General features: G+C 35.7%; 1 long non-coding RNA gene and 1 other non-coding gene across 2 annotated transcripts; one reads left to right on the top strand and one right to left on the bottom strand.

The window, feature by feature from the left end:
* Positions 1 to 204: 204 nt before the first annotated feature.
* On the bottom strand, positions 205 to 278 carry Trnas-gga (transfer RNA serine (anticodon GGA)). Its single transcript has one exon. It is a non-coding gene; the product is annotated as a tRNA-Ser (tRNA).
* An 11616-nt stretch (positions 279 to 11894) lies between these two features.
* LOC126969614 (uncharacterized) lies at positions 11895 to 13588 on the top strand. The gene is made up of 4 exons (XR_007730427.1): positions 11895 to 12053; positions 12377 to 12484; positions 13042 to 13119; positions 13316 to 13588. It is a non-coding gene; the product is annotated as an uncharacterized LOC126969614 (long non-coding RNA).
* Positions 13589 to 22358: the final 8770 nt, after the last annotated feature.

The raw sequence follows: 22358 nt of genomic DNA on the forward strand, positions 1-22358 counted from the left end.
AAAATTAAATCAAATCACTTTATTCATGTAGGTCAAAGAAATGAAACTTAAATATGAATTTCAAATGTTTTATTTTCTTTTTAAACTTTTACCCCCACTTCGGAAAGGGTCGAGCTTGATTGAGAAGAAGTGGCAAGAAACAATATAAGCCAGTCCTTAAAATCAACATTTATTACACAAATAAAATTTAAAAAAAAAAATTTACGAACGATGCGGGGTTTGAACCCGCGACCTCTCGCTTTCCATGCAAGCGCTCTTACCAACTGAGCCAATCGTTCGAGTGACGTATCATTGATAAAATCTTGTATGCTTTGTTCCGCCTCTTATGACGTAGTATTTACATTGCCCAAAAAAAGACTTACTAACTCCACCCAACAGAGTAGTAAGCATTAAAAACTGGGATTTCTAAAGTTTTCACAGTATACAAGGCTATATCGACGGTGGAAAAGCAAAATTTATTAAGCGACATGAACGTAACTTTACAGGAGAGCTAAAAGAAATACGTGATTTCAGAAAATAATGGATATAAAAATATCGGTTTATTGGATTAACTTAATTCCAACGAAATATAATTGCTAATAATACCTTTTATTATCTTCATTTAACAGATTAACGTAATGTTGTGTTATAAACGAGTTAGTGTCGCTTAGAAAATTTTGAACAAAAATGAGAAACCGGAAAAAATTACCAACCGACAATAAACAAATGGTTAAATGTAGGGAATATATCGTTGACACTTCTATTTGTGTTTCTTAAGTCCTAATCCTAAGCCTGAATCCAATGTTTTCATGATCTGGGTAAAATTGGTCAAACACCTTCAAATAAGCTGTTAACAACAGGATAAATTTAACCAAGTAACAATGTGTTAGTGTTGACTGAAATATTTTAATTTGGGGCTCGAAAAAAATGAGTACATAAAGCTGAAATTAAGACAAAATAAAGAACACATTTAAAAATCGACTCACTTTTATATTGTAACATAAATAATGTATTTGGTAATAGTTTTCGTAACAAAACAATAATAATAAAAAATCCCTTTCTTAAATTATGGGAAACAAATGGAAATAAGACAAAATCATAATCTGTTAATATTATTAAAAAAAGACAAAAGCTTAACTACAAAAAACCAAAATCAGAACTGAGCTTCGTTTTTACAAACAACCAAATATAGGCTTTATCTACCTATCTAGATTTTACCGAAGATTTATAAATCAATAAGACTATAAGGCTTAAAATTAAATCTATGTACGTAATTCATGAAATAAATAAAACAAAACATACGTAAAACTATATTAAGTAAACACAGCAATCATTAGAATTCTGAACTTCATAGACCCTTTGTATTTTAAAGCCTTCTATTACAAAGTAGTTAAATTATAAAGATATCACTTAATTATAATGAAACTTAACACTATTACTAATTAAATACTCTAACATGATTAGTTACAATTCTTTTTGTAACAAAAATATATGAAAAAATAAAAAGAAATAAAAAATCATTCTTTTCTCTTTAACATTTATTAAGCTATTGAATATATAGGAAATTAAGCTTTTTCGTTATCAGAAATATTTTCAATATCAGATTTAGGCAAAGAGTCTTTTGCCGTTAAAGAATTTGGTAGATTAATGTACTCATGTTGAAAACGAGTGGGAATAACATTGTCTGTACAACGTTTAATTACATCGTCATACTTTACTTTGGCTATTGGGAGATGAGAGCGATAACATGATATCATAGGCGGGACTTTGGTTTTGGACTGAATCTCGATTTCACTCAAATTTACAGATTTGTTCTTTGTGAACTTCACAGATATCTTTGAAGGCTTATTCTTTTTGAAGGTGGCAATTCTTATTTTACTAATTTTTCCTACAAGATTACTTGCAAAATATTTATCAGCTATAGCGTCTCATTTATAAAAGTCTTCACAGCTAAGTTCTTCAACTTCATAATATGGAAACGGCTCTTTCCAAGCAGTGCCAAACACAGTATACCATAATATTATACTTTAAGCTATTTTCGATGACTGCATGAACACTGTCAACTGGCATATACTGTCAAGATTGTTGCATATCTGTAAGTCTGTGTGTCGAGTGTATCATCGCCAAAACGGGTGGTTTTGATTTCGCTTTTGACCTGGGCAGCAGTCGCAGAAAAGGTGTAAGTGTTTTATTGAGCCTCCTTCGTCAACCGATTTTATATATCTGTGCAGGATACTGGCAATTTCATTGGCACCACTTTTTCCGTTACTTACGTCCCAATAAAAACAAAATTCTTTTCGGGTACCGTTTTCGAAGAAACAAAGATTATATACCGCTAGCTTACGAGCATAATATAACAGCATGGATTCGCCATGACTCCTCATGGAGAAGAGATTTAGTAATTAGCCCTTCCAATTCCTTTACCTCTTTCATTAATGCAAGATCAATGATCTTTGTTGATCGCAGAATTTTTCTCTTCATAGCTGTAAATATAAAAAAATACAAAAGACTTTTAAAATCAAACAGAAAATAATTTTTATAACCCTCATGTAGGTGTAAAATTTACTATTACATAATTCATTATCTATTAACTTAGTTACATCGAAAGGTGAAAATAATATTTTAATGAAATTTACTTACTATATAACGCAGTCTGACCGGCGTGAGTGCAGACAGACGTGATAACCAAGCGACGGTTCCTCGCGCACTTAATGTGATTTTGTTCCTACCAGCCCCATTTAGCTTATACCGCGATGATACTAAACGAAAACGCATCCCTTGTAAATATGACAACCGCCGTATTCACATAAAAATCAAATCATCATAAAAATAACCTAAGCGACATCAAAACTCATCATAGAAGCATAAGAGTGAGACTGAGCGATGCAGCTTTTTTTCTGAATCGTTTGATGTATATAACTCAATTTCGCAAAAAGTGTCGCTTAGTAAATTTTGGCTTCCACCGTCAACTCTCCTTATATGCTGTAACATATCATTATTTCTTATCACCTTGCTTACCTCACTACGTGACTGTGGTCTGTGACATTCTATGTCCCAGTTTAACATGAGCTCTTGACATGAGAAGAGGTCTGCACTTTAGTGAAATGAAACTCATTGTTTTTAACAAGCCTGTTTCATGAGATTTATGCATTGTGAAATAATTTATTTTAATGTGTTAAGACTTTATATTTTTACTAGAAAACAGGCCAGGTTTATTACTTTAGTGTTGGTAGCTATGACTAGGCTACGTCTTACACTCGCGATTTGTTTGTCACATTGTGTTAGTGTGTGTGTATTTAACAAGCATTTATAAAGAAGATTTATGCTTTGTAAAATAATATACTTATTTGTATTTAGACTAGTCAATTAGTATTCAAATGGTCGTTTATGAATTTAACTTTAACAAATTTACTATTTTATGTATTTTATCAAAATATAACTTTTATTTTTTTTATTTTTTTTCTTTAATCAATATCTTATTTTAATCTATTTAAAACAAAAGATATATATTATCTTACTGGAGAAGCCAGATTTCATATCATCTATCTATCCTAGGCCAAATCGGCTTATCCAATGTAAGCAAACCTACTTATGAACCCAATTTACGTAACCAAACATAAGGTAATCTGACATCACATAAGTGAAACTAATTATGTTTATTTTGCTTAATTTGTTTGTTCTTACTCGTATAGAATAAACTGTTTTGGCTTAGGACAATTAGGACTATTTACTATTAGTTGTTCAAAAAAAAAAAAAAAAAACAAGTAGATATGCAGAAATACTTAGTCTGGCCATAAATACCGTTACAATTAAAAATAGACAAAATAATATTTGAATTTGTAATCTGCTATTTTTTTAATGATTGCTCAGTGAGTTTTCTCATTTTAGCGCCAATATCGTGGTAGTTTCTTGCTATCACTGCTTTGTTTTTGAAGTTTTCTTTGTTACGATTTATCTTTTGTTGTTAATAGTCCTGTGGTTTTTATTATTTTATGACGCTAAAATCGTTCTGTGAGATAAAAAAAATCTCTTTGAACTTAAACTAGATGCTTTCATTGATTTTTCATTAGTTATTTATGCAACTGTTGTGTAATAAGGGGTATTAAAACACGAACGTGGGTTGATGGTATGATAATAGTATCACATGAGTGTTTTAATACCTAATTATCAACAGTTGCATACAAGACTTTATCTACACCCATAATATGAATCCTCTAAAAGATTCTGAAACAGTTAGCCTACTGCTAACATTAAAACAGCCAGTCCAAGTAGTAACCTAATATCATCCATTACTGATTATATACAAATAAACTAAGTATTAATGAAATAATTATTTATTTTAGTAGTAATTTACATTTTGTATAATGCAATAAATAAAATACACTTTAATATTAAGTTCTTTTGCAGCGTTTAAAATATCCGGCGGTGTACTGTAAAAACTTGAATCGCTGATTTTTTCAAGAAAAATGGCGGGGATTCGAATAACCTATATTTTTTTTACAGCGCCCGACGTTCTGGTAGTGAGGAACGCGCGTAAACGAAAACGTTCTTTTTTTATAATTCATACAGATACCACGCATCGAGCAATAAGAATGTGGCTGTCTGTTGAAAGTCTTTGCGCATGAAGGGATCGAAAAAAAACAAAAGAGTGTTGTTATGAAATTCAGTACAACATTACAACACCCTTTTGGGTGATTTAATGGTTATTAGAACATTGGGTGTTTTAATGTTGGCAATAAGCTAACTGTTTCAGAATCTTTAATAGAGGATTTAAAGCATGGGTGTAGATAAAATAATAATCAGCATACATATATATAACACACATCAATCAATAATAATATAGAAAAAAGAAATCGTAGTTTATTTATTAATAATAATAATAGGATATTATTTTGTGATACTTATTTTGCACTCCGTCACAAAACGACATTGTGACGTCATCGACGCTGACGTCGATGACGTCACAATAAACGTCTGGACCTGAGTCCAGACACAATATAACCGAGTATTATGTACGTATTTCTATAATCAACGTCGTTAAAATACATTTTTATTTCATTTAAGTCTGCGCGGCGTTTTGTCAACGCCTGACAATCGGAATTGTTACAATTCCTACGAGAAGGCTTTGTGAAAAAATGTCGCTAACGAGCATCCCTCGTTTAATCTACACCCACCCGTTTCCATTCGAAGCACTTTAAAACCCATTTACGATTTTACGCGTGAAGGGATTATTTGTCAAGAAAAATGGAGAAAACAAATAGTCTTATTAAAAAATCTTGTTTGTGACGGATTAAATATTGTTTATTATCAGTTTTATTTTTTGTAAGAAAAATAATCATTTTCTTTGTACTTAAGGAAAACACAAGATATAATTTAAGTTATTAATATACTTGAACAGATATTCAGGGAATATATAAAAATTTTGTTATGTTTTTAAAGTGATAACCCTCACTTCTGGGATTAATAATCTCTCGGGACTCGAACCTACGACCTCTCGCGTTCCGTGCGAGTGCTCTTCCAACTGAGTTAACCGTTCGAATGACATATCGTCATAAAATCATGTATGCTTTGTTCAACTCTCAGGTTGTGGCTTCATCTACAGGATCTACTTTACAGTTGATAACCTGCTTAAGCCTTTAAACGAAAATAATCCTCAGGGCTGTGTGATATCTCTAATGATATTTCTTCTGTATATCAATGTTGCACACAAAGAAAACCATATGCATGCTTCTGAAATATGCACAGGAGCCTCAAAATTGGCATTGGCCAACACCGCGATTATATGCAAGGCAAACACGATTGAAGCAACTCGATTTAACATATTATGACTCAAGGTGAAGAGCGTAGTTGTAGTGCCGCTAAGAATATTTGGGTCTTTCAAGAATCCTGAACAGCACTACATTGTACTGGACAGGGCGTATCAATTACCATCAGCTGAACGTCCTGCTCGTCTCGTCCCGTATTTAAAAAAAAATGTGATCTCTTTACTAAGACAATGTTTGACGCTGGTGCCACAGACTATCCTTAAGGCTGGTTACCAACTGTAAAAACTGTAAAACTTATGGGTATTTTGGTGTTTTTTTCTCACTGTCTATAAAAAATAGAAATGTAAAGATAAAATGAGTTTTCTTCTCATATTCTGTAGATAAGTATTTAATATTTTTTGTAAATATATAAGCTTTATATAAACCGTTATAATGACGTGGTTTCAAATATGCGCTATTTTGGCGATTTCTTGGGACAACGGCCTTAAAAGGCACATTTGTACCTCAGATTCACCACGTGATAGCTGTTTTTTTGATATCGATCACTGTGTAAGCGGCTAAAACCCTGTGCACAAGATTAAATACTATTTGCGATATGTAGGACGTCCAGTGCTCCACAAGGATAATAACTTATAAAGAAATTGTATAAGAGACCAAATTCCGCTGAGTTTATTAAGATTGGCATGTCATGGCTTAAAAAAAAGCATCGACCTTTAAGGCCATCAAAACTTTTCTGTTTGCTCTTGTTTTACATGAAATTATGAGTGGCAGTTATAATTTAATATCAAGTCGAAAGTCAAAATATAACAATATTTTTTGGTCTTATTATGGCTTGTTTCAATAGCTTTCAAATACATTCACTGAAATCATCCTAATTATAAGCAATCTGTTAATACGCGTAAAATAATACGCATTGACAGATTACCGCGCGCCGAGTTTCCCGGAACGGAAAGGTTAAGAATAAAAAATAGATTTTCAAAAAGCATCCAACAATGGTATTACAATATCTCTTTTTTTTGCTTCTCGAATAATTTATCTGGGGACAAATGTAGGTCATTTGGATAGTTGATAGATAGTAGAAGTTTGCTTTAATTAATATTATGTAAAAAGTTATGACGAGTGACTTGGCAACCAAAAATTGTAAGATTCTCAATTGAAATTCTTTCAAATTTGTCTTGCTGATTTTTCATATTATGCACTAATGTATTGTGTAAAGTAATTCACAAGTTTTGTTATGATTTTTTACTCTAACATAAATGTCGTATGGGTTTAAAGACCACGGTTATAGCTTTTGGTGTAACTGACTCGTTTTTGAACTTATTTCGTTAGCGATGCAAATGGAATTTATCAAAAGAAAACCAAATTTTAATCTCAATAAACAGTAATAGTTATCTAATTTATTTTATGCTTTATAAGTTTGAAAATTATAGTATACTTAAAAAAAAAAAACAATTTCATATAAATTACTCAGAATACGCGTAAAGTTGACATTTGAAATTAATAAATATACTATACATTTATAGTAGTTTTTTAATAAAAATGACGTTCAACTGATGGTAATGTGTCGCTCAGGATTCTTGAAAAACCCAAAAATTCTGAGTGGCACTACTACGACAGTGTCAACTTGAGACATTTTCACTAGCTATGGCGCCCTTCAGACTGAAACACAGTAATATTTACACATTATTGCTTCACGGCATAAAAAGGACACCGTTGTGGTACCTATAATCTAGTCGGCATCCTGTGCAATGGAGCCTCCCACTGGTAGTATGAAAATAGACTGCAAATACCTAGAAATAAAAAGGAATTTAAGTTATATATTCGTAACCGTAATTTGCACTAGGCTCAGTTAAGGTCTTTATAAAGAGCAAGTATTCACATGCCATTGAATCTGAACCAAATACGTTCAATTGTGGCTTTTCCTACAACATCCAATATTTTCCGATATCGTACAGCTTCCTCGTTACCGGAGCAACGAATTCATTTTAATTTTACTCGAATTTGTGACTTCTGAATTCTATCTGGAATACGAAAAAACTCATTGTTATTGGACGAGTTTGTCGTTTTCAAGTATTTTCTGTATTTTTTGCAAAATATAACATATATTCTCTCGATTTCATTTCGTGAATGAGATTTCTATGTGTGTGTATTATTTAGTTAGGGATATTTTAATTTGTTGGTGCTTAAGAACTCTTTGGTTTCAGAAAACCTTACAAAGGACAAAATTTGTCAAATATTAATTTAAAACATAAAGTAAAAAAAATGTAAGAAAAACAAGTTTTATTGCACGAGCTTAAATCTAATGCCTGACTACTGGGCCATCCTGACTTTGAAAGGTGAAGTAGTAGTAGGTTAAGTTTATGATTCATCATTACTACCTACTCCTCGGACTGCTGTAATGCGACATGCGATGGATGGACGGAAAAAATTGAGACGTTGTTTTTATTTTTAATGAAAATAAGGGACGAGCAGGACGTTCAGCTGATGGTAATTGATACGGTATGCCCATTACAATGCAGTGCCGCTCAAGATGATTGAAAAACTCAATAATCCTAGGCGGTACTACAACTACGCTCGTCACCTTGAGATATGAAATGTTAAGTCTCATTTGCCGTTGCAGTAATTTCATAATAATGACTTACTGCCGTAAGCAGCAATGTGTAAGTCATTATTGTGAGTCATGAGTGTGTGCAAATAGGCGCCGGTGTGGTACCTATAATCTAGCCGGCATCCGGTGCAAAGGAGCCTCCCATTGGTCAAGGTGTGGTAAAAGTTTCACTTTAAAATCAATAATTATGTAACTGTTTGTAATTTCTCCCATTAAATCTAAGTACTGAATAAATCACATTGATAAATGAAACAGAACGTAAGTTATTAACAATATTTTGTCGAGCTGGCGTTGTACAAAGTTCAGACGAACGTCGCTAATTAGAAGTGAAGTACAAAGGGTGCCCGCTATCTTTGTTTGCACTTCGCGATACTTTTTTAAATATAGCTGCGGTTTTGTTTTAGATATAATGCGGTTGCTGCGGTAATTTCTTTATTCATTCTGTTTTTATTTAACTATTAAAAATTAAAGTAATCATATTATTCACTATGAGTAATTATTCACTTCGATAATGCCCAAGAGGTCTATTGCTGTAACAGTATTTTATTTGCTATTAAGATTACGTTTAAATTTTTAATCGTTAATAAATCGTGCAACTCCTATTTCGATGAGATGGAAAGTTGTTCTGCCGCTCTTGCATAAACACAAGAATCATAGGAGCTTTGCTAAAATTTTATAATATGTACTTGATTTTAACTAATTCTTAAAATAATGATTTATATTTCTATTTGGACACAACAAAGTAAGTTTATTAGTTTTTTATGTAAATTGAGTTCAACTTACACATAACATGCATCTGTGTCATTACTTCAGTTCAACCCGTATCAGTTAGTTATTGTTAATCTGTTGATAAAACAGAAAAAGTAATTGAATCATTAAACGAGTGTCGCCATTCTACAAATATTATGTCTATGGTTCACATATCTCATCTGACAGTTGTTTGTGTCGACATTTTGATTTATCTATCAAACGTCAAAAACTAATCTGACAACCTTCAATCGTCGTTTCAAGTTTTCGACGTTGGTTTTCAAACTTGATCGAGTGAAGTTTTTATTAATTACTTCCGTAACTTATCCTCTCAATTTTCGAATCTTTAATAGCCCTGCAACATGTACAATAAGTGCTGTGTTGTGACCTGTGCTAGTAGACAAAAAGACGTCTGTTTTCATATGTTTCCAAAAAGTGACTCAAGAAATGGTTACAGAGCATTAACTGTGAAGCTTGAGATTCCAGGAACTTCGTAGGCAGTTTGTGTGCCAAAACCTTTTTAAAAAAAGATTTCTCGCCTCTACATTTGATAGAACTCGCGCTACGAACGACGCTTCTACCGTGATACCGGTTTCGATCATTATATTTAGTATACTGTTTTCGTGTTGGCTGTCCGAGCTTAATAATGGTAAGACTCCTCCGCCTATTCGTATTTTGTAGGTGCTGCTGCCATATGTTCTACACGTTGTGTATTGGGTTTTTAGATGTTAGGTAATCATATTTTAAGAATCTCCAAGCGCTATTTCTCAAATGGAACGTGCCGTCCTTTGGCGTATGCTGTTTTTCGTATATCAATTCTATAGAGTTTGTTGCGTTGTAGAATATTTTTGCACTTGCGATTAATGCCCGCAAGTATGAGTATTTTTCGATACTTTGTTTTTATTGTGTATTTGTCGCCGTATCGAATATTCCGTTATGATACCAGTATTCCATTCTGTTATCTATAAATTTTCCTTGGCACGCTGCGCTTTGCGATTCTCCCGCTAATAACCTGTGCTGACCTTGTACTGCTAAATCTTCCAATTTTTTTCCGTATAACACTTGTGGCGTTATGTTTTCTCCTAATTTTATCATTCCAATTCTACCCATGTCTTCCCAAATGCCTATTGTTGTTTGTGAATTAGCGTTTGCATATTGCACTGATCCTGATGATGCTACGAACGGCGTGCGATTACCCGAGATGAATATTTTTATGTATGTGCTTTTCACCGCCGCCGAGTGGTTTGTTTCTATTATGTCGTCGTATTCTATTATGCTAGCGCTGCGACTTTTGCTGCTGCGTTGTATTTCGATTCCAGTGTGTATTTGTAAACTTGTTGTAGGAATCTTTCGTCTGCCTTTTGTATTTTTTTTGTTGCTCACTTTTTTGTTTTTTCTTCACTTTCACCTTTATTTATTCGTTTTTCGTATTCGATTTTTACGTAATTGTGTGTCTCGTCGTGTTCTTGTGCTATTCTATTCAAGTCGTTCGATGGATCGCCTAATTCGAGGTCATTGCCCGGTCCCAAGTATTTGCATCCAGGTACCGTGTAACCGGTTTGACTTGTTACTTCTTGTCCCTCCGCCGACATACTGACGCGTTATTGGCTCCTTATTCTATTTATAACCTCGCCTGACCTTTGCAACTATGTAACCCCCTCATGCTATTTAATTATTTATAACCTCGCCTGACATTTGCAACAATTTATTTGTAACTGTCTCTTTTTTTTATGCTATCCTGGTACCTGGGGGTTGTTAATGCGTTAATGTTGGGGATAATTAAATTCAGTTTGCGTTAATTACTTATTTATTATCATATCTTACATCTAGTACATTTATTTTATTAGTGAAGTATTATTTTAGTGTTATTTATAATTACTTATTTCTATATTATTATTAATTTAAATATTCCCGATTTTCGGAATCTGGGGTGTTGTCCAATCTGTCGGCGTATTTTTTCCAGAATTCTTCCCATATGAATGGGTTTAGTTTGAATCGCTCCGTTTGTTTCGTGAAGTTGAATTGTGTTGTTCTCGTTTCTTTTGCTTCGCTTGTATCTGGTACTGTTAAATACGAATCGATTGGGTAGTTGTTCGCTGTGTATGGTAAACAATTTGTTACGTCGTGTCTGTTTTTATACTTTACGTCTGTTGACATTGGTTGTCCTCCCGCCAGCAACTTCCATTGTTCGAATTGCTTGTCTGTTAGTTTACATTCGTCCATAAAACATGCGTTAGTGTGTATTAGACTGCACAAATTGAATGAAGATGATGGAGTGAGTCCCGTTAGTCTCGTATAGTTATAGTGCATCTCCACTAGACTCTCCATTACCATTGTTTTTCCAGTACTTGGAGGACCGAAGAAGAACAAGTTATTTTTCTTATGAGTTTTTCCGTATAGATGGTCCCTTGTTGCTTTTGCGAATATATAGCAGTTTATATCGTTTGAGTCCAGTGATTGTTCCAGCTCTTCTACTCCATCGTATCTTGTTCCGAAATCGTTTGCCTTTGGGTCCCTCTGCTGTGATTACTCCTTGGATCTTTCCACTCGTTGTCGTGTATTTTCCTGAAATACCAGTGTCTTGGAAATTGATATAGCTGTTTTAACTCGTTCGTTAAAGTTGCGGTTAAATTGGACTGCAATCCCTTCAAGCGTTCCGCATAACAGTCTTGTTGCTTTCCCTTCATCGAAAGCAAAAATCCATTTAAGACAACAAAGAAACACGTCATTGCACGTTAAATAAAAAAAGACACTGATTAAAAACTCACAGCAGCTGCAAAGGAGACACTGAGGGGGGCGGTGTCCTCGGAGGATACTGGTTTGGCGGAGCGAGGCCGCATGGTGAAAGTTGTCCGGGACACCAGGAGGAGGTCGCCAATATCCTACTTTGTTTAGCGATCGCGAGATAACCAGTCGTATTCCTCAAACTACGGTTACCAACCCCAATACAACTGGTATGTATTAAAATATATTTATAAAATAATATGTTTGCACTGTTGATTGTGGGTTTCAAGAGAAACTCTTCTCACTGAGTATGTTTCACGAATGTTGTATTTAAATAAAATATATACTTAGTCAGATTTGAATACTTAAAAGTTGGTATATTATTTTTCTCATTTTGCTAACATTAATCTGAGCTATATTTAAAATTTTAATAATCATATGAATTTTGGAAAATTTATTACAAAACAAGTCTTACTAAAAGCAAGTTAATAAAAATATAGATATGTGATTTTTACTATTACAAATGTTTAAGTAAATAACTCTTTGTTTTCAGTTCCTGCCATCAGTGATCATGGTTATTGTAGAAAAAGGTGTCACGTCGATAACACATATTGAAAACTAGAGGTCATGCAGAACCACACAAAATATCATGGTGACATTGGTATGTTTCCACTTTGAATAATATAATAGTAATTGTCAAAAGAATTATAATAAAAATTATATTAGAAAAATATTATAATAGTAAATAGGTGGAAATTTGCAACTGAGTTGACCTGACATGGTAAGAAGTTAAAAGTTAGCCAATCACTTTAGAAATTCAAAATATTTTTAGTTCATGCATTTAATATTTCTTATAATTAACAACATGATAGTTCCACATAACATTTTCTATAAAGCACAACATATGAAGCCATTGTCATTTTAATTTGCTTGACAGCAATCTATGAGATATGTCTGTATTGTGACATGAAGGTCTACCTTCAATTTTTAATTAGCGATTCATTTCTGATGCAGTTTAGGTATCAAAACTGAATTGCTAAAATTTGTACCATGACGTGTCTATAACTGAATGGTGTTTGAGTTGCTTATGAAAGAAGCAACGAAAGAAATTCGTCTGTGGTCCACAGTGTGAGAAAGAGTTAGAGAGACACTGTAGTCTGTAAGGTTAATTTAAATTTAATGTTTCCTTGTTAGTACTGCAATATGCTTTCATTACAGATGTAATATCATCATTGCAACCAGAAAACATACCATCTACATCAGATTATAGAAATGATGCTAGAGAAATGCCTATAGGTTGGTAAATATGTATTGAATGAATATCTATTGTTTGTATTAACATTTATTTAAAGAACATATCTTTACATATGAAACTTAAAATTTTGTCTTTCGAAATTTAGACCTGTATTGTTCTCATCTCTTAGAGGCACCTCATTAGTAAGTGTTGAAGATCTACATGAATTTGAAATTACAAACATATTTTATTCTTCAGATGACGCTGTGCATCACACTCCATCAAGGAAGAGAAGACCACATGTCATTTTAAAGAAAATCACCTCATTGTGCAAGTCTTTATCGTGAATTTACCAAATCACGAAAGCAGCTTAACTTTGATTTAAGAGCTAAAAGTGCATTTTCACAAGAGAAATCATTTATAAAGCTTACAGAGAAAATGAACCCTATGGCAAAGAAATTTTTGTGGATGCAGATTAAACAGGCTTACAATAAGTTTAAAACGAAAGAGAAATAAAATAAGATGACATGATATGTTTTTTTCTAAACCTTTCCCTTTTTAGTATTATTAATTCGAATTAATTTCCTCAAAATTAATATTGCAGGCTGTATAACTACCACGCCTTGGCCAATAACCCCGTGTTTAAATTTAAAAAAAAACTAAGCTGTCATTTATGATATGTGAGATTTATCAAGGCTAATATTGCTCTGTGAGATTGCCCTGTCTGATGCGTTAGCATTATAATAGTCTGTGGAATTGCGTTACACCGAATACTTTTATGCGATGGTCTTATTCCATTGACCACTGATGAATAATTATTAAATGAATATGCGTGCGATTATACCAGTACTCGGTGACAATTGGTTATTAACTGGCGCGAGAGGCAATTGGCATTAGATTAGCCAATCAGATACCAATGCGTCTGTTGTCTATAGGTATCTCTCTATTTCTACAAGAGCTATCTGCACTACAGTTAGCCATAACAAATAATTACAACATAGAGAATAGACAATTGCGGCGCAACCACTTGTGAATCAATGAGCTTTCTTTTTGTTGTTATTTTGGATCCGGTAAAGTATTTATTTTTATATCCATTCCATAATAAATATTTCGATAAGTAAATGTTTCAAAATCTAGGATTGTTTTTTAAAAATAAAAAAAAAACTTTAAATTAAATTCAGTAAAATGCAATTAGCTATTAGTGTAATTATCGATTACTTGAATAATTATTACATTATAATAATATTTCTGTGTCGAAGTAAATAAAAAAAAATTAACAAAGAAATATATTGTTATGTTCATAGACACTCTCCTTTATCCTCTTTTGCGTCATGCAGTCGTGTTAGGCCCGGTATCCACCAAAGCGGAGAGGAGAGGAGATTTATTTTGATAACCAATCAAAGTTCGTTATTTACACATCTCCTCTCCGCTTAGTTTTGGTGGAAATGGATCAAGCGGAGAGGAGAGGAGATGTCCCATTTTTCTATAGAATTATGTGCCGCGTCGAGCGATCAAGCGGCGTGGCTGAGCGGAGATGCTCAGATGATGATTACTTGACTTATTTCGAGCTCTCACAGCTCACATCTCCTCTCCACTTTAGTGGATACCGGGCCTAAGACAGTAAAATCTGAAAAAAGAGTTACTGGTTGGGATGAAAAGAAATAATTAACTTTGTGCGGCGCATTCTCTAAAAATGTTTTCGATAATCAAACTACGAAAAACTTCACGCAAAACCATATTACCGCCATGTTGGTATTAATAATTATGTGTTAACTAACTTCTGCGGTGGTCGCTTACGCTAATGGTATTCAATTTGAGCGACATAATAATAATGCGGTTATCAATTAATGTTTCGATATCCAAATCTGGGCACATACAAAATTACAAATATTTTTGTTTCTGGCAATAATAATATTTCTGGTATTTCTTAATATATCATCAACATTAGCAAAAGAAAGTAGATATCTGTTGATGGAATAACTATATATAATTGTGAGTTTTATTAGTCATAAGCATTTAAGTAGAGATGTGCCGACTATCGTAGTCGGCAACTAGTCGTTTATACGGCAAAAAACGCCGACTATCCGGTTTCTTACCTTGTATGTATTTGTTAATAAAATGTATGTAGGGGGCATTACAATAAATAAAACTTTGTTTGTTTATTAATATTTTTATTTTATAATCAGTGTATATGTCGCAGGGGTATAAAAGCAGTGATTTGGTCAAATCTCGGAGGATATTAAAATAGCAACAAGGTTTTATCATTTCTCGAAACAAATCTAGTGATTTGACCAAATGCCAGAGTTGGTTCCATGAAATGACAAAATATATTTTCATTGGTATTTAAAAGGTTTATTTGGTCAGACTTAGACATAATTTAGTATCGTGTCGCAGGTGGAGGGGGGTGAGAGGGGAAGGGGGAGGGAGAGAGATGTCCTCTGCCCCCTGGCTCACTCCCCCACTCCCATGAAAAGGTATTTTTTTTTATGGAATAGGAGGACAAACGAGCGAACGGGTCACCTGGTGTTAAGTGATCACCGCCGCACACATTCTTTTGCAACACCAGAGGAATCACAAGAGCGTTGCCGGCCTTTAAGGAAGGTGTACGCGCTTTTTTTGAAGGTACCCATGTCGTATCGTCCCGGAAACACCGCACAAGGAAGCTCATTCCACAGCTTTGTAGTACGAGGGAGAAAGCTTCTTGAAAACCGCACTGTGGAGGACCACCACACATCCAGATGGTGGGGATGATATCCTAACTTGTGGCGTGTCGTGCGAAGGTGAAATTCGGCGGCAGAAATCAGGTTAAACAGCTCTTCGCAACACTCCCCGTGAGCACTGAGTCCCCGACAATTCGAGCTGCTCTACGTTGCACGCGGTCAAATGGATCGAGCAGATACTGGGGTACACCAGACCAGAGATGACAGCAATACTCCATGTGTGGCCGGACCTGCGCTTTGTAGAGCGCTAGAATGTGGGCCGGCTTGAAGTATTGCCGTGCTCTATTGATGACGCCCAGCTTCTTTGAAGCCAATTTGGCTTTGCCCTCCAGATGGCCACGGATTTGGCAATCGCTCGAGATTTCGAGACCCAGTATTCCGATACTAGGCGCGGCTTTAAGAGAAGTGTTTTCGAAGAGCGGTGATACGACAAATAGGGTTTTTTTAGTGGTAAACGCGCAAACTTGAGTCTTCTGGGGGTTAAATTGGACAAGGTTCAATTTACCCCATTCCGCGACCTTCTCGAGAGAGGACTCGATAGAAGACACAAGTTTCTCCCGGCACTGGTCGACGATTTCCCGAGAGAGACCTGCATGGCCCGTGTATACGGCATCACCAGTGCTCCATCTGCATAGCAATGCATGTTGGAGGTGTCCAACATATCATTGATATGCAGAAGAAACAGCGTAGGAGATAGCACACAGCCTTGGGGCACTCCAGCATTCACGGGCTTCGGGTTCGAGCAATATCCGTCGACAACGACCTGTATGGTACGCCCAGTGAGGAAGCTGGAGGTCCACTTGCACAAGCTCTCGGGAAGCCCAAATGATGGAAGTTTTGAGAGGAGCGCCTTGTGCCATACACGATCAAAGGCCTTCGCTATATCCAGGCTAACTGCCAGGCCTTCCCCCTTGCTTTCAATAGCCGCCGCCCATCTAAGTGTTAGGTATACCAGAAGATCACCTGCCGACCGTCCATGGCGAAAGCCGTACTGTCGGTCGTTGATCAACTGGTGACCCTCTAGGTATACTAAAAGCTGGCGGCTAATTATGCTCTCCATGATTTTGGAGAGCAGGGAGGTGATAGCAATAGGCCTGTAGTTCGCCGGATCCGAACTGTCTCCTTTTTTTTGGATCGGATGGACAAGGGCTGACTTCCATGAGTCAGGGACTACGCCTTTGGAATAAAAGTGCCGGAATAAACGCGTTAGCACCGGCGTCAACTCAGGGGCACACGTTCTGAGCACGATTGGAGAAATGCCATCCGGCCCGCTCGACTTCCTGACGTCCAACGAAAATAGAGCTCGCCTAACAGTTTTCTGTCTGAACTGTACTTCAGGCATAGAGCTCTGACACCGCGGATGGTCGGCGGTGTTTTACCGTTGTCGTCAAGAGTTGAGTTGGAGTCGACCGTTCATGGCGAAAGCCGTACTGTCGGTCGTTGATCAACTAGTGACCCTCTAGGTATACTAAAAGCTGGCGGATAATTATGCTCTCCATGGTTTTGGAGAGCAGGGAGGTGATAGCAATAGGCCTGTAGTTCGCCGGATCCGAACTGTCTCCTTTTTTTTGGTAACACACCATTCTCTTGAAAATCAAATTAATGTAACCTAACCTCAAAACAGATAAAAGTTTCTCTAAAGGCCAAGTAGAAGCCCTGCTTCGCGGGGCCCTTGGCGGGCTTGGTCCGCGGGCTTCCACGTAACCTATCCGAGTCGGGGTATGACACAAGTCTGATGCTCGCTTCGCTAGCTTTTACATATTAAGTTCTTCTAGTCGCGTCACTCATTATCATTTCACGGAACTAACCCTGGCATTTGATCAAATCACCAGATTTGTATAGAGAAATCATAAAATCTTGTTGTTCTTTACTCCATGATTTGATCAAATCATTTGGGAAAAATTGACCAAATCTTTATTATTATCATTTCCCTGCACACATATACAAATACATTCGAAATGTAACGCAAACTTTTCTTTGGTAATCAGTTTCCAAAGTTAAATTATACTTGTTAAAAAAAAATATATATTCGGCTTGGCAGACTAGTCGGCATCTTTACAAACGACTAATCGGCTAGTCGGCTAGTCCGCCATAGTCATAATCGGGGCACAGCTCTTGGTTTAAGGTAATGTAATTTTTCAGGAGATTGTACAAGGCTTTTGATCCAACGGTAAATCTTTTAAGCAGCGGGTATCGAGTTCTCTGGAAATATATTACACAATTTTTCTATGATAGGTGTCCCTTCTGTTGCTCCAATATTTTGGCTTTGGTAAAATTAATTTTGACGATACGTAAAATATTCACATATTGGCAAGTAATACGGCCTGCCAATTACAATGCAGTGCCACTAAGGCACTTATTGGTTTGCACCAGCTAACGGTTAATATTTTTTAAACTAAAAAAAAAGATTTGCCTCTATTACATTTAAATATTGATAATAGTTTTCATATTAAATTTAGGAAAATTTGTATCACTATCACAACATATCTATATAATATAAAATAAAGTCCTCCGCCGCGTCTGTCTGTTCGCGATTAACTCAAAATCTCCTGCATTGATTTTAATGTTGTTTTCACTAATGGATTGCGTGGTTCTCAAGAAAGATCTTACTATACAAATTGTTAAGTTTTTGTATACCTATTTGAATACATTATCGAAATTTGTTTGAGCTGTCGGAAAAATATATGCAATCTGGGAGGTTTCTACGAAAACTCTATGTAAGCCCTTTGAGATATAAAAAAATATTGTATAGTGGAATTGTGTATCTTATATAGAGATCTACAAAAATTCCGCGCCGGCATATGTCTATCTCTTGGACTACTATACAGCGATATATTTAATTCTTCTTAGTGATTTCTAATTTACTTAAAAAACTTAATGTTCATGACTTATACGTCAAAAGCATCCAAAGTAGGTAGGCAAAGTAGTATGTGTAGGATTTACGAGCGAGCCATATAAAGTTTAAACTAACGGATCAATAAACAAACTTCGGGAATATTCACACCAACTCTCGTCTGTACACTGCAGTAAGCCGTATCCATCTCAACGTCGATACAAACTACATTACTTCACAACTAGTTAACTTTCCACTCGACTGACCACTAACTTACTCCAAGAGTCTAGAAGTTTCGAAACTCATTTTGGATGCGGCATCCTTTGACATCTTGATTATGTTCTTGTAATATCTGTTATCCAATACAAATAGGACTAATTTAGATTTAGTTTACCATTGGGAGGCTCCTTTGCACAGGATGTCGGCTAGATTATGGGTACCACAAGGGCACCTATTTCTGCCGTGAAGCAGTAATGTGTAAGAATTACTGTGTTTCGGTCTGAAGTGCGCCGTAGCTAGTGAAATTACTGGGTAAATGAGACTTAACCTTATATCTCAAGGTGACGAGCGCAGTTGTAGTGCCGCTCAGAATTTCTGGGTCTTTCAAGAATCCTGAGCAGCACGGCAATGGGCAGGGCGTATCAATTACCATCAGCTGAACGTCCGGCTCGTCTCGTCCCTTATTTTCATAAAAAAAAAAGATTCTATTGGCTTCTTGGTAAAAATTCTAAGCGCTCTCTGGATAATAAGATCTTAATTTATAAATCACTGCTAGGTTTCAGCATTTGGAAATACGGGTTACAACTGTAAAATAAAGTAAAGTAAAGTCAAAATGTAACTCAGTTTCTATGATCCAGAGGAATTAAAATTATAAACTTAAACATACATCAAATTTTTTATTGGCTTATAAAAGTCACGGAACTACATGAAAACCTAAATATCAATACAGTCAAGGAAGAAATTATTCACACGAGCAAGCCATCCGAACCCATTCTTACCAGTTTGCACAGGATGCCGGCTAGATTATGGGTACCACAATGGCGCCTATTTCTGCCATGAGGCAGTAATGTATAAGCATTACTGTGTTTCGGTCTGAAGGGCGCTGTAGCTAGTGAAATTACTGGGCAAATGAGACTTAAAAACTTATGTCACAAGGTGACGAGCGCAGTTGTAGTGCCACTCAGAATTTTTGGCTCTTTCAAGAATCCTGAGCGGCACTGCATTGTTATGGGTAGGGCGTATCAATTACCATAAGCTGAACGTCCTGCTTGTCTCGTCCCTTCCCCCAAACCCCAAAAATTCTGAGCGGCACTACAATTGTGCTCGTCACCTTTAGACATAAGATGTTAATCCTCATTTGCCCAGTAATTTCACTAGCTACGGCGCCCTTCAGACCGAAACACAGTAATGCTTACACATGCCTCATGGCAGAAATAGGCACCGTTGTGGTATCCATAATCTAACCGGCTTCCTGTGCAAAGGAACCTCCCACTGATGTAATATTAGTGTCAAGTGCCAATGTGTCAACAGTTTCTTGCCGCAGTTCCGCAGTTCCGCCACGACCACGATTCATGCAATTGTATCGAAATATCGGCAACAAATTAATAAAATATATATCGTGAGTACCCGTCATAATAATCACAATATTTGACATAACCTTATTACTACGTAATGCTAACGTTATTTTAAAGTGAAACTTTTATTACATCTTCTCAAACATTTTCGTCTGTGTGTTGCATGTCGCGTGACGGTCGGGCGGCGCTTAAAGTTCGCATATTGGATGCAATTGCGTTCGGGTGGAAGAGTAGGTTCAAACCCCACACACTTGATAAAGTTTTTTTTTATGAAAATGTAAAGCATAATATATAAATTTGTTTTCTTTTCTATGCTGATGATACCTATGTTATTTTGTGAAAAAAAGTTTCACTTGCACGGTGGTTTCCTAAAATCACACAATTGCTTTTTTTTCTTTATTATGATTGTTTTTCAATCTTTTGCCTTTATAGAAAGTTCAGACGAACTCCGCTAATTAGAAGTGAAGCACAAAGGACTTTGTGATACATTTTTGCAAACATCCTTTGCTGATGCGGTTTTGGTTTCGGGCATAATACGTTCACTGCAATGATGTTGTATTTCAAACCAATTTTATGTAACTATTCTTTATTTTTACTGTAAATAGAATTTATACATTTGCTTAGGACTGAGTCTCCATAAACGGCCAGGAAATTAATTTATTACGTAATAAGTTTTTTTTTTATGAAAATAAGGGACGAGGCGACCAGTTCGTTTAGTTGATGGTAATTGACACGCCCTGCCCATTACAATGCAATGCCGCTTAGGATTCTTGACAAGCCCCATAAATTCTGAGCGCCACTACAATTGCGCTCGTCACCTTGAGACATGAGATGTTATGTCTTATTTGCCCAGTAATTTCACTAGCTACGGCGCCCTTCAGACCGAAACACAGCAATGTTTACACATTACCACTTCACAGCAGAAATAGTCGCCGCCGTTGTGGCACCGGAATCCTGTGCAAAGGAGCCACCCACTGGCAAAAAAGTAATGTAATAAGTTTATTAATAATTTGTTAAAGATATATCTTATTGAGTTAGGTATATGTCGTAGGTATATTGTCAAAGCCGTGATATTACAATTTCACTAGTGATATTATAATAAAACGGTAGATTGTCAATCGACTTCATTTTTTACAATTTAATGACCAGGTTTTAGTGACATTAACTGTCACTAGAAAATATTGAATTTAAATTGTTACAATTGAAGTAGATTGACAATCTACTTCGGCTACTTTGCACAGAATGCCGGCTAGGTTATGGGTACCACAACGACGCCTATTTCTGCCGTGGAGCAGTAATGTGTAACCATAATTGTGTTTCGGTCAGCTCCGTAGCTACTGAAATTACTGGGCAAATGAGACTAAACATCTTATGTCGCTCAGAACGTTTGGGTTTTTTCAAGAATCTTGTGCGGCATTGTAATGGGCAAGGCGTTTGAATAACCGTCAGCTGAACGTCTTTTTTTTATGGAATAGGAGGACAAATGAGCGTACGGGTCACCTGGTGTTAAGTGATCACCGCCGCCCACAATCTTGCAACACCAGAGGAATCACAAGAGCGTTGCCGGCCTTTAAGGAAGGTCCTGCTCGTCTCGTCCCTTATTTTCATATAACAAGGAGCACTTTGTGTCCTACGGGTAAAATAAACATCTTTGACTCAAAAATAAATTAAACTAAGATAGGAATTAGCGATTAGGAGGACAAACTTCTCTCCGTCAACGAGTGTAATTCCCAACAAATGATACCAATTAGTTGTCGCACAAAAATGTCCTCTCAGAACATATTATATCTCAGGTAAGTGTTCTGTCCGTTTAATTACAGAATATCCGTCATAGCCGCACGTCCTCTCTCAATAGATTAGTTTTCTTTTTGCTTTTCCTTATAATTAAGGTAAGTATTTTAGACTAGCATAAGATATAAGAAGTGTGGCTTTACGAAATCTTATTTATTTTAACGTCCACGTCAATGATTTGTAAATAAATTGAGGATAAAATATTTAACAAATTTGAGTTCTGACCGGTTTAATACTCACGTGTGAATAAGGCCTTATGTTTACAAACCAAAATGGTTTAATAAATGCATGAATGACCCTAGGACGTTTTCCAGTTACAAAGCACAATTTATTGTGACTAATTGACTTTTTATAAAATATAAGATCCCGTATCGTTAATAAGT

The sequence above is a fragment of the Leptidea sinapis genome, chromosome 18 (genome assembly GCF_905404315.1).
Source record: "Leptidea sinapis chromosome 18, ilLepSina1.1, whole genome shotgun sequence".
In the NCBI taxonomy this organism is placed as follows: Eukaryota; Metazoa; Arthropoda; class Insecta; order Lepidoptera; family Pieridae; genus Leptidea; species Leptidea sinapis.